This window comes from Lissotriton helveticus, chromosome 3_1 (assembly GCF_964261635.1).
Source record: "Lissotriton helveticus chromosome 3_1, aLisHel1.1, whole genome shotgun sequence".
NCBI lineage: Eukaryota > Metazoa > Chordata > Amphibia > Caudata > Salamandridae > Lissotriton > Lissotriton helveticus.
In genome coordinates this window covers 47,131,136-47,144,278 of record NC_136061.1, presented here as the reverse complement: position 1 = coordinate 47,144,278, position 13,143 = coordinate 47,131,136, and the positions used below count along the sequence as shown (strand labels likewise).

Genomic DNA, 13,143 nt, shown 5'->3' with positions numbered 1-13,143 from the left:
TGCCACACAGTGCAATCATAAACCGGCTAGACATGATGGGTGCCTGCCACAGGCTAGACATGGTGGGTGCCTGCCATGCAGTGCAATCAGGAACTGGCTAGACATGGTGGGTGCCTGCCACAGTGCAATCAGGAACCGGCTAGGCTTGGTGAGTGTCTGCCACACATTGCTATCAGGACCTGGCTAGGCATGGTGGGCACCTGTCACACAGTGAAATCACAAATCGTGCATGACTTAATCTCATCCACCTCCTTGTCAATGGAAGGCCACCAGATAGAGAAGTGTTCCCTGTTTTTTTGTCATAGTGGCACCTAAATGTCCTTGATGCGCATGCTTGATTAAAGCAGTTCTCAAAACAAGAGGGGGAACAAGCTTGTCTCCTCTCAGTAATAACCCATCTTTGAAGGATAGTTCATCTGCTACCTGCAAAAATGTTTTAATTTCAAAATACAAGTTTCTCTCCTTATGCCATCCCTTTTCAACATAATTCATAACCAGAGCCAAAAAAGAATCACCAATGAGGGCCTGACGCCATTCACACTCGAAAACTGCACACAACTGTGGAAGATCTACTGCAGCCACAATGAACTCCTCCTTGTCCTCCTCACCCATGTCTAGTTCAGCTTCCACAATGTCAGAGGAACGAGACAGAAAGTCTGCACACCCATTCTTGCTTCCAGGAATATATTCAGCACAAAAATCAAACTGAAGAAGTTTAGAGGATAAACGTGCAATCCTAGGAGTGAAACTCCTGACATTCTTCCCACTGGGAATGAAGACTAAAGGCTTGTCATCAGTCTGGAGACAGAACCTCCTTCCCTAATAAAGTTCCTGAACTTCATCACCACCCACCAGCATTACAGCAGCTCTTTTTCGATACCTGAGTACTTCCTTTCTGAAGGAGACAACACCCTGGATGCAAACCCAATTGTCCTGACTTCTCCCCCTTACTTCTGGGACAGAACAGCTCCCACACCAATGTTACTAGCATCAACAGTGAGGGTACAGATAAGAGAAGGGTCATAATGTCTTAACACCTTAGGTGAGACTAGTTGTTGCTTCACCCACTCAAAAACACGTTGACATTCGCCACTCCACTCAAATGAAACACCCCTCATCAGCATTTGTGACAAAGGCCTCAACTTGCTCACAAAATTTTGAATAAACCGTGAATAAAATTCACAAAAACCAAGGAAGGACTTAAGACTAGTCTTGTCGGAAGGAGTTATGGATTTGACAATTGAATCAACCAGACTAGTTTTAGAGAAAATCCCACTTTCATTTACCAAATGGCCCAAGTATTCAATCTCCTTGGTCATGAAAACACATTTGTCCCTGCGTAATACCACAGCGTTCGTCTGGAACCTAGACAGGACTTCCTTTACAATGCTATCATATGTAACTCTATCCGGTGCAAAGACAAGGACAACATCCTGGAAAACAGAAAGCCCTTCGATCCCCTTTGAAATGTTGGACATGGGTAGCTGAAAAACTGATGCAGCCGACGCAAGTCCAAACGGCATGCGGACATACTAGAAAGTACCACAAGGGGAAACAAATGCAGTGAGGTGTCTTGACTCAGGAGATAAGTCTACCTGGTGGTAGGCAGATGCTAAATCTAATTTTGTGAATACCTTCGCATCCTTCAAACCTGCCAACAGTTCATTAATATTCGGTAGAGGATGGGAATACACCCAGATTTCTTTGTTCAAGCAGCGGAGGTCAACACAGACCCTACGCTCGCCGTTCTGCTTGCGAGCGACAACTAGTAGAGATAACCACAGCGAGGACTCAACAGGTTCAATTATCCCATTAGCACACAAAGAGTTCTTTTTTCAAGGTCCTGTCTGACACTAAAGGGGACATTTCTCAGCTTATGTTTGACAGAACTGCCGCCATCTTACACAACAATTTTGGTTTTGGAAGCCCCTAATCTTGCCTAGTTCACCAGAAAACACATGAGGAAAACTGAGGTCCCAAGCCTGAGTACCATGCCAAATAGTCCTTGGTGGAACCACCCCAGGATGTTCAACCCTTTGTGTGCTACGTACAACTTCCCAGCAATCCTCCTACCCTTGAACTACATAATCTCTTCAATGTAACCTGACAGATTGATCTCTCATCCCTCGCATGAGACAACCTCACGATCAAGGGGTAGCAGGGGCCTATTTGGCCAGGTCGCATCCTAGAGGCTTAACGTGATCATAGAGATACGAGCATCGGAGCCAAGAAGGAGCTTCAGTACTTGATCTCCCACTAAGATCTCTACAAAAGGATAAACACACAATTCACTAATAACCACTATCACCCCATCATCTTGTACAACCACGACCATGCCACTGAGGTCTTTAGTGACAGACCCTTCGTCATCACTAAGCATGCCTCCATCAACAACACATTTTACTGAAGTGGGTTGGGAGAGAGTTTTGCTTTTAGGAGCCTGACACACTTTAGCAAAGTGACCTGTTCTACTGCAAATTCTACAAGTCACTAATCTAGCTGGACACTTGCCACCACCCATGTGAGACTTATATCCATATCTGAAACAAATGTTGCTCTGAGAAAAGAATGCATTCTGTCTTTCCCCAAAACTGGACAAGGTCTGTCTGAAGATTTGTTGTCCTTGTCTTTATTATCCTTAACTTTGACGGCAGAGACAGCCTCACTGTTTTTGTTAGCAAGTTCCTTGGCCGACAAATGTGAAGTCTCAATGCTTTTTGCTCCCCTGATAAGTCTCATCAAGAGTAGGGTTTGCCATAGAAAGGAGTTTTTGCTTGATGGGTTTATCTGTACAGTGTGTTGCAAAAGGGGGGTTAACCCATGGAAGTCACTGGGACCTGGGTAGTTAATGAAATGAGCTGAAGGGGCCCCAGTAATTACACACAGAATTAATAATACAACGTTATTCTAAATATATACAAACACGAGTCAGTAAGCTACCATTGTTTTATTACAATGAAGCTGTGCCAAAATTATTTGTTAACAATTGATTTACAAAATTCATAAATTCTTTAGATATCCGTGCCCTGGAAGGGGGAGGGGGAAATTGTGCAATGAGTGAGTATAGGGAGGGTTGAGTGACAAACACAATGGCCAAAAGGGCCACACACTATTATATACAAAATTATTACAATTTATAGAAATGAATGACCATTGGTTCTGTTCTAAATTAGAAACAACCAGACTTCATAAGTGTACCAAATAACACAATATTGAAAAATGAAGTTGGAAAACACAGAAGTAGTCGACGTTTCGACCCCTTTAAGAAAGCAGGCTTGGATAGATCCCTTGCAGTGGGGTCTTCATCAGGACGGAAGACAGGGACACAGACCAGGATGCTCGTTTTTAAACAGTGGAGGAAGAACTACCCTCCTAGGGTGTATAGTCTGGACACTGGTTTTAACCTCTATGGGAAGGATGGTGGCAAAGCCTTTGTTGATGGATTGGCACCAAGGAACGGTATCTCAAGTTATTTCACAAATTCAAACTTGAATGGGGTCCGAGATCACAAGTAGCCGCATGTTGATGGCAGGCTAAACACATGAATGTGCGCGCGTCAGATCGGTCATTCCGCTGGCATAGCGTTTCTGTGAGTGTGAGACCGCAAACGCTAAATTATTTAAAAAAGACACCAGAGCCCAATTGGTTAAACTTGAATGAAATATAGTAGGAGCCTACCAGTAGACGGAGGAGTCAATGGCAGAGATTCAAAATACACGTACTGTTTGAACCAGCATCTAATGCAGGGTTCAATGTCAAGGAAAAAGTTTCTCTGTAACCGCTGGTAAGACGCGCTGCTTACCAGTGGTTACAGAGAAACCAGCGGAATGACCGATCTGACGCGCGCACATTCATGTGTTTAGCCTGCCATCAACATGCGGCTACTTGTGATCTCGGACCCCATTCAAGTTTGAATTTGTGAAATAACTTGAGATACGGTTCCTTGGTGCCAATCCATCAACAAAGGCTTTGCCACCATCCTTCCCATAGAGGTTAAAACCAGTGTCCAGACTATACACCCTAGGAGGGTAGTTCTTCCGCCACCGTTTAAAAACGAGCATCCTGGTCTGTGTCCCTGTCTTCCGTCCTGATGAAGACCCCACTGCAAGGGATCTATCCAAGCCTGCTTTCTTAAAGGGGTCGAAACGTCGACTACTTCTGTGTTTTCCAACTTCATTTTTTCAATATTGTGTTATTTGGTACACTTATGAAGTCTGGTTGTTTCTAATTTAGAACAGAACCAATGGTCATTCATTTCTATAAATTGTAATAATTTTTTATATAATAGTGTGTGGCCCTTTTGGCCATTGTGTTTATGTCACTCAACCCTCCCTATACTCACTCATTGCACAATTTCCCCCTCCCCCTTCCAGGGCACGGATATCTAAATAATTTATGAATTTTGTAAATCAATTGTTAACAAATAATTTTGGCACAGCTTCATTGTAATAAAACAATGTTAGCTTACTGACTCGTGTTTGTATATATTTAGAATAACGTTGTATTATTAATTCTGAATTTATCTGTACAGTGACAGATAAATTGATCACGGACAAGTTGATCTGCAAAGTTTTCAAACTGACATTCTGCTACAAGCCTCCTCAGAGCTGTGATGTAGTTGTCGACACCTTCCCCTGTGTTCTGTGTGCGCAAAAAAAAATTGTGGCGGAGCACAACTATGCTGGGCTGAACATAAAATCTGATTTGGAGCTATTTAACTATGTCTTGGTATTCGTCGAGAGCGTTTTTGCCATCAATAACTGGAGGAGGAAGATGTTTTAAAATAGCCCTACCTTCAAAACCTAATGAGTGTAACAAAAGGTACTTCCTGTTGTGAGGTACTCAGACAAGATGTAGTTGTGGAGTAGATATTTATTCCATGAAGATACAAAGATAAACAGGTGAGAGCCAGGGAAGCGATGTCCTCTCTTCAACGGCTCCAGCATACTACGCAGTTCCACATAGAATACTAAACACATTACACTCTACATTCTAACCCCGAGACATTTAAAGGAATATACAACATAACACATCCCCCCCCTATACAACGAAATAGATAAACATAAGAAGGAGGAATGGCCAAAGGAAAAAGGAAAAAAACGATAGGAAGAAATAAAAAATAAAAATATTACACAGTAAAATCTTTAAGCCAACCGGGCAAAACTCTAGTTCTTTTACCTGGCAAAACATCAACCTTACTCTGAGTACCACGTGTGTCCAAACGTGTGGTGGTACTAGAATCTGTCTGAACATTAGAACTACAACCCTCGCCCACTCCCCCCTCACTACACAAAAGCGGGCTGGATTGCATGGGCTGAGGAGAAACAGATGCAGAATCATTACCAAGTTGAGACTGAAGATGACTATTTTCAAAATGATCTTCTACCCAATCAAAACTATTGACATTGGGATTGGAAAACGCCTCCACACAATTCTGATCAGGGTTCATTGCAATGTTTTTAAGATTCCACACCCTTCCATCATCCAATCTCACAGAATTCCTTAAAATTTCAGCAACTTTACATGGCGGTTCAAAGCGACTCACACCCTTAGGCACCTTATAGGGTTTCTTGACCCTTACCCAATCTCCAACCTTGACAGAAACATCTTTGGTGTTGTGATGAGAGTCATAAAACTCTTTGCTCTTGTCGTGACTGGACAGTAACCTATCTTTGACATCTACCGGAGACCAACACGCTATTTTCCCATCAAAAAGCCATCCAGGATTAAATTTACACCTTGCTGTTCTGCCTCTCATCATGGTGAAAGGGGACATGCCAGTGCTGTTCTGCACAGTAACCCTATATGACCAAACCGCTTTCTGTACTTGCACTTTCCAATCAAGTCCACTATGCACAGAGGCCTGAATGACACCTTTGATCACTCTGTTGAACCTTTCAACAGTGCCGTTCCCACTAGGGTTATATAATGCAGTAGTCTTGTGTTTGATGCCACACCTGTCAAAATACTCCTTAGCCTGTTTGGACACAAATTGGACACCATTGTCAGAAAGTACACAAGCAGGCAAACCCTCGACAATGAATATTTTATCTAAGAATTTAAGTACTGTCTGAGTGTCAATCCTTTCTACAAACTTAACAATAGGCCACTTGGAAAAAAGGTCAATAGCCACTAAACCATATTCTTTAGAGTCCCCAATGGGTCCACAAATGTCAACTGCAATAGTGTCCCAAGGAAAGTTAGGAATCAAACCATCACTCATCTTAGGCTTAAATGTCCTAAGGGTCTTGTCAGCGGACATGCAAACCACACATTTCTTGACAAACTCTTCAATTTCATTGTCAACTCCTGGCCACCAAAACATCCCTTTGACAATTGATTTGGTTCTCATGATTCCAAAATGCCCCTCATGACAAAGTTGTAGAATTTTCTTTCTCAATGACACAGGTGGAATGATTCTATCACCCCTAAAAAGTATATCATTTTCAGAGGACAACTCCATGCGGATTTGCCAAAAGGCATCTAATCCAGGAACACTTCCCTTCTTGGGCCAGCCCTTGCAGATATATTCTAAAACATTTTTCAAAACAATGTCTTTCCCCTGTTCAGCCAACCATTCCGTTTTATTTATGGCAGGCTCACCACAATCATGCACAAGAGCCACACAATATTCACTCCAGGGATCGTCTTCACATTCTTCAAGAGGAGGTGGAAGTCTCGACAAACAATCAGCAATACGGTTATCCCTCCCAGGTAGGTAAACCATTTTATAGATATATTCCTTCATCCGCATAGATAATCTAGCTAATCTTGCGGACGCACCAGAAATGCCATCACATGATAGTATACGGATCAAAGGTTTGTGATCTGTACGAATGGTCACAGGCTTGCCCCAAACAAATGCTCGAAAATGTTCTAATGCCCATGCACATGCAAGGGCTTCTCTCTCAATGATAGGATACCTGCTCTCAGCAGGGGAAAGGGCCCTAGACGCAAACAGAATTATCTTTTCTTTACCTTCCCCATCATGTTGTGACAACACAGCACCCAAACCCTTGTCACTTGCGTCAGTTGTTAATAAGCAGTCAATATTTGGGTCAAAACTGGCAAGTGCATTAACATTTTGCAATTCACTCTTGATTAATTTAAATTCTTCTTCACACAACTCACTCCATATGAACTTAGTGTTTTTCTTCAACAGTGTGCGCATATTGTAAACTTTTGCAGCAAAATTTTTTATAAACTTGCCACAATACTCGGCCATGCCAAGAAACGCCCTCATCTCAACCTTTGAAACAGGCGCAGGGAATTTAACTATATTCTCCACTAACGTGGGTTTCGGTTCAACTCCTTCACTTATAATGTGTCCCAAATATGAAACACTTCTTTGGCTGAATTTGCATTTGGATAACTCTACAGTCAGGCCAGCTGACTGCAAGGTTTCCAAAACCTGCTTTAATTTAGAGTCATGGCTCTCTTTGTCTTTCGCCGCAACAAGGATATCATCTTGAAAAAAAGAGATATTTTCCATGTCTCCAAAAAGCTTGTGCATCAACCGCTGAAAAACAGCAGCGGCTGAGGCCAACCCAAAAGGCATACGCCTAAACTGGTAGCAACCAAATGGCGTTATGAACGCCGTAATGTTCTTAGAGTCGGGATCTAACATAACCTGGTGGTAAGCGGCAGAGAGATCAACCGTGGAGAACCATGTAGCACCCTTAAGGGAAGATACCATTTCGTTGATTCTGGGAAGGGGAAATTTTTCCACCACGATATTGTTCAAGTGGCGCAAATCTATGCACAGACGGATTTTCCCGTTGGGTTTCCGGGAAACCACAATCGGAGAAATCCATTCAGACGTCTCAATTTCCTCTATAATACCTTTGGCAAGCAGTCCCTGAATCTCCTTCTTAACTTCCTCCCTTATCAGTATAGGTATGGGTCTCACCTTGTGGACCTTAGGTTGTGCATCAGCCTTTAAAATAATCCTATGCTCAAATCCCTTTAGGACACCCAGCTCCTTACTAAACACTTTAGGAAAATTCTCAGACAGTGTCTCCCCCATCTTGCTACAATCATCCAAAATCAGTACTTTGTCCTTGGAATTAGGGTCTAAGATGATGTGCAATTTTTTCTGATCGAACCATCCTAACACCGATGGTCCAACTTTTGCAACATATAACTTCGCCCTAGTGGACCTGCCTTTAAACAAAAAGGTGAGCCACCTAAAACCCATCATCCCAATTTTGTTACCTGTGTAACTGATTGGGCAAACATCCGATGGATACAATTGCTCACCAATCTTATTTACAAATTTCTTCCTCCAAACTTCTTCGTTTACAATTGTGTATGGGGAACCGGAGTCCGCATACACACTTACCACTACCCCACCAAGAGATATCTCACAAATTGGTTTCCCTTTTAGAGAATCCTCGGAAATGCTAATTACATAGTTTCCCCGAACACTCTTTATGCAACAATCATCCTCAGTTTCTACCTCATCCATACTCTCAACATCATCTTCATACACATACTTCACATTACTGCGTCTGCGACACATCTTGCTGAAGTGACCTAAAAGTCCACAAATACCACACTTTTTCTTTAACGCTGGACAGAGTCTACTAAATGCTAGATGTTCTTTGCTATCACATCTATAGCATCTCCTATCTTCAAAGTTCCTATTCTGAACCCTTGTAGTTTGGCTGGTCCATTTCCCTTGTTGTTGCTGTTGACGAAAGTTTCTATTAGGAGCCTGAATCTTACAAACAGTTCCAGAAGTCTTGGACACATCTTTCTCAGTTTCCTTCACGACCGTAGCGCACCTCCCAGACATTTCAGATTTCCTCATGATGGCTACCACATCATCAAGAGGTGCATCTCCATTAACCCAAAGACGATCTTGTAGGGCAGAGTTGTTGTTGTGCATCACTAGTTGATCACGTATTAGATCATCATGTAAATTATCAAATTTACAGTCAATGGCAAGTTTTTTTAAGGTCATCCATCCACTCATCTACAGTTTCCTCTTTAGTTTGCTTCCTTTGAAAGAATTTGTGCCTTATGACCCCAATACATACTTTGGGTGCAAAGTACTTATCCATATTTTTGATCGCATTCTCAAATTCATCAAGGTTGGAATCATCAGTCTTACTCATCCTGGAAAATGTTTTTAATCCTATGGGTCCTAAAGAATGTAATAAAAGTCTCTTTTTCTGTTCAGGTTTCATTTTCTTGGTTTCATCAACGGCTTCCAAATAATTAACAAAATACTCTTTCCATTCTACCCATTTTAAACTGGGTTGGGCACCCTTAACCCAAAATGGTTCAGGAGGACTAATTGAAAAGTTTTGTTGTGCCATGCCTCTGTCCTTATCAACAATACTCACACTGCAGTCACCTTCTTCCATGCACTGTGAAGTGCAATGTGAATTAATTATGTGCTTATATATATATAGAATATACAATTTAATTAAACAAAACAACCTTCTCCCGACTTTCTCACCTGTTAAAACGTCACAATAAAACAGTTTGCATGTTTCCACAACTTTAGTAGACCGGCACCCAAACGTTTGTGTGAGGACAGCACTGAAAAGTCACAATATATGCCAAACTGAAGTAACAGTCTGCACTAGTTCCTCCTAAGATAATAAATTGTCACACTCTTATGGAACTCAAAAGAAAGTCATGTAACACAGATGCTTTGTGTAGCATAATGTTGACACACTTGAGAAATCCTGTGTGGACAAATGCTTTGGAGAAGTGTCTTGCTGTAACACTCTTGTTAAAACATTATGCACACTGAAGCTCTATTCAAAGCTCTGTTCCCACTAGGATGCAGCGCAGAGTACAAACGTCATTAAACAAATTGCTTGACGGTGCCTGTATTCCCGAAGCTACAATTGCCTTCCGCTCCTCTTGTTGAATGTGACATAGGAATGTTGAGCGGCAGGCAGCGATGGAGCTTTGTTCTCCTGTTTCCCTTCCGAAGAACACATGGGCACTATGACGCGCACAGAAGGAAATGTGCTGTACATTCCAGCATTGAAACGCAGGCGTGCGCTTAAGTCACCACGCGTCTTGACGCTGCCCTCGTAACAATTTTACCGTTGCTGGAACGCACGTCTCATAAATGCGTTCCAGCTGCCAATGACCTCTTTTTTCCCCACTGCTCTACCACAAAATGCGTCACGATCGTCGCAACACGATGGAGAAGAGGGGGGTGATCGTCGGAAACGGAGATCTTCAACAAAGACGATCACCCTTGAACTTAAGGCTCCTCCCTTCGCTGATGAAGCTGTATATCATGTACTTTGGCCTATGGACACGGGTTCGTGTTGATGGCCCAGCGCTCATCGCCAACAAAGATGTCGTAAGGAACCAGTAACACCAGGTAAGTCGTAGTAGTATCTATTGAAGTAACAGCTGAGCGATCAAGCAGAGCGAAGACACCATCTAACAAAGCTGGAACTCCTGGTGCAGGACCTTCACGCAGTGAGATTCTGTGCCAGGGACATTCTAAACAAGCACAGACTACTACACGGGAGCCCTGCTTTACCAGGTGGAAGTTCAGTCCTTAATGCTGACGTCAAAGACTAGGCCTTCCACGGGAGAGTTCTCCTGCATACCAGCTCACTTTGAGTGTATTATGAAGTACGTTCCAACAAGAACCTTCCCTAAGACCAGTGCCAAACCAGATGTAACTGAGCAACTGGTGTGCTCACATGAAGTCTTTTTGGTAGCCAGTTGTGTCCCTGGGGGTCACCAGGAGAACAGCTCACTATTCTGATAGAAACATACAGTTCTTGGTGTGGGTGACTCTACTTCCAAGTCCTGACACATGTATGTTCACTGACTGGTTGTCTCCCGATTACGTGCATGCTTTCAACTGCGTTCTGTTCCTTGGAAGCACTGCCCAGGCTCGGATTCAGTAGGTGACAGTCCACATTCAACTTCAAACCGTGTTGTTATGGTTTGGGCTCAGTGTCCTGATCTTGACCTGCATGCAGCAGTCGTCATCACGAGAAACTAGGCTAGTGCAAAGCTACCGCTTCGATCTCCCACGCCATCATATACAGCACCTCCAACAGAGGTGGGGATGACTGATCATTCAGCTCCAACCATTCCTATATGTCTTGCTTATGCTGAAACTCTATTAAAAGTGTGGAAAGTCTGAAGCATTCAAAATGTCACAACTATTATTGGTAAAAAATGGAAAGGCCCCTAGATGGACATTTACATGCATTCCCTCCCATGGAAAAACAGGGGTCTCACTGTGGAAAAGTAAATTTTGCCATGTTCTGTGTCCCTACGTGTCCTCCATCTTATGTTATGTGTGCATGATTAAATATGCATATGTATCCCCCATGTTTGATTAAAGACGCAATTACAGTTGTGTCCATCTCTAGTATACCAGTTTCCAGTTCTCGTGAAAGCTACGAGTATCAGGCCTATGTAAAGTTACGTTGCCACGTTTCTCAGTGTGCACGTTATTTCATTGTAAAGTCCCCGTTTCTAGGCCTCAAAAGGGCCCGGACACCAGATTCAGCTCCTGTCTTCTGAGTCCTCGCTGAGGAGCGATACAGCCCCCACCTGTATCCTCGACCCTTCACTTACTTCCTGCCTCACAGTGCCTGGCTCTGCCTACGAGTCTGCCAAGAGTATGTTATGATTCTAGTTATCAGTCCAGCCCTCCTTCTCTGCATTCCTAAGCTACTGAATCGCATCAATAGTTTCCGTCATTGTCTAGCCTTTACGTCTCCATGTAAGAGAAATACTGCATTTAATGGTCATTTAATATTCTTCATCACGCACTACATGTAGAATAATGCATGCACCATTCTTAGAGTCTGTTAGCCTTTACCCCGATAACTTTTGGATTCTATCAACATGTTCTCTAAACATCAGATACTAGATACTGTTTAGGTACATGTCGCCCTGACTCTCCAGACTTCAGTCTCTGCTCCTAGCACAGAGTTCATAGCCCCCAGCTTCTCCTAGTAACACGTCATTGTCAGTTTGCGCGCACCATTAGGTTAGAGGTCCCGGCTCCTTAGGTAGCCCCCTCCATGTTTCCGCCCCATTTATGACATATTCTGTTACGTTTGCATCACATGTCTATGTATACGCCCCTGTTGCACCCATTTTCACCCTTATCTTTCGCGACTGCTATTGACCACACCCACTGCTCCGCCTATCATATGTATTGTAATGCAACTGTTTTAATATATATGCTTGTGCACTGCTATTAAATGTGACCCATTCCCTTACGCCGATTCTGATCCTGCCCCCGGCAGCGCTGCCATCCTGTTCCCGTGCAGGTTGTCCTGTTCCTGTCCCTTATGCTGTATTAAACCTGCAAACTCCTACTACCTCGAATCTTGACTCTTATTTATTGAGCTATCTGTTATTGCTATGTCCAGTCAAACCTAGATCCGGTATTATTTATTTATATACCACATAATGGCGCCCGAATAGGGACTTGCCCTTTCCCCACGTGCCGGTGAAGCCACGCCGGCCCCCTGACCCTCTGCAGCCGTGACGGAACCATACCGTGCACGTGCAGATATTTCTGCTTCAAGTATCCCTCAGGCCCACGGAGGAGACGGAGGTGGCGGTCCAGCATCCAGACGAGGCGGTGGAGGAACGCGGCGAGTCCCGACCAGAGCCCAAGCCGAGAGTCCAAGGTCCGAGGTATCCGGAGGCCCACCCGTAACAGAAGTCCGAAGTTCGTCCGTCCGGCGTCAAAGCAGTCCAGTCCAGTCTGAGGCCTTCCGTTCTTGCTGCCCGGTGAGTACCATTGCTGGGGTAGTATCTAGACAGGGTCAATCTAATTGACTCTGGTCCGTGGGTTGGTGGTACACAGACCCAAAACGAAGTGTCCACTTCGGTGGATGCGGGTCCTGACGTGTCTCTTTATGAGACCGGTAAGTTTCGTACTGTTTCAGCAGTGCATCTAGTTTCTGTTCTAGTCAGTTCTGTTCTCGAGAAATTCATGTATTCTGTTTTCAGTATTCCAGGTAGTATTCTGTTTGAACTGATATTTTAAATGTTCTTCATGTATTTTAATGTCGTGGTATGAATGTGGAGTAATTATCGTGTTCATTGTGTATTGTATTGTGTCTAGATCAACAGTTCAGTCATGCCGTTATTTTCCAGACTACATCAGTTAAGAACTAGAAA

General features: G+C 43.4%; 1 protein-coding gene across 6 annotated transcripts in view; it reads right to left on the bottom strand.

Annotated features, from left to right (window-relative positions):
- The window catches only part of NHEJ1 (non-homologous end joining factor 1), a 1,839,518-nt gene that overhangs the window by 1,061,528 nt on the left and 764,847 nt on the right, over window positions 1-13,143 (bottom strand). The window lies entirely within an intron of this gene.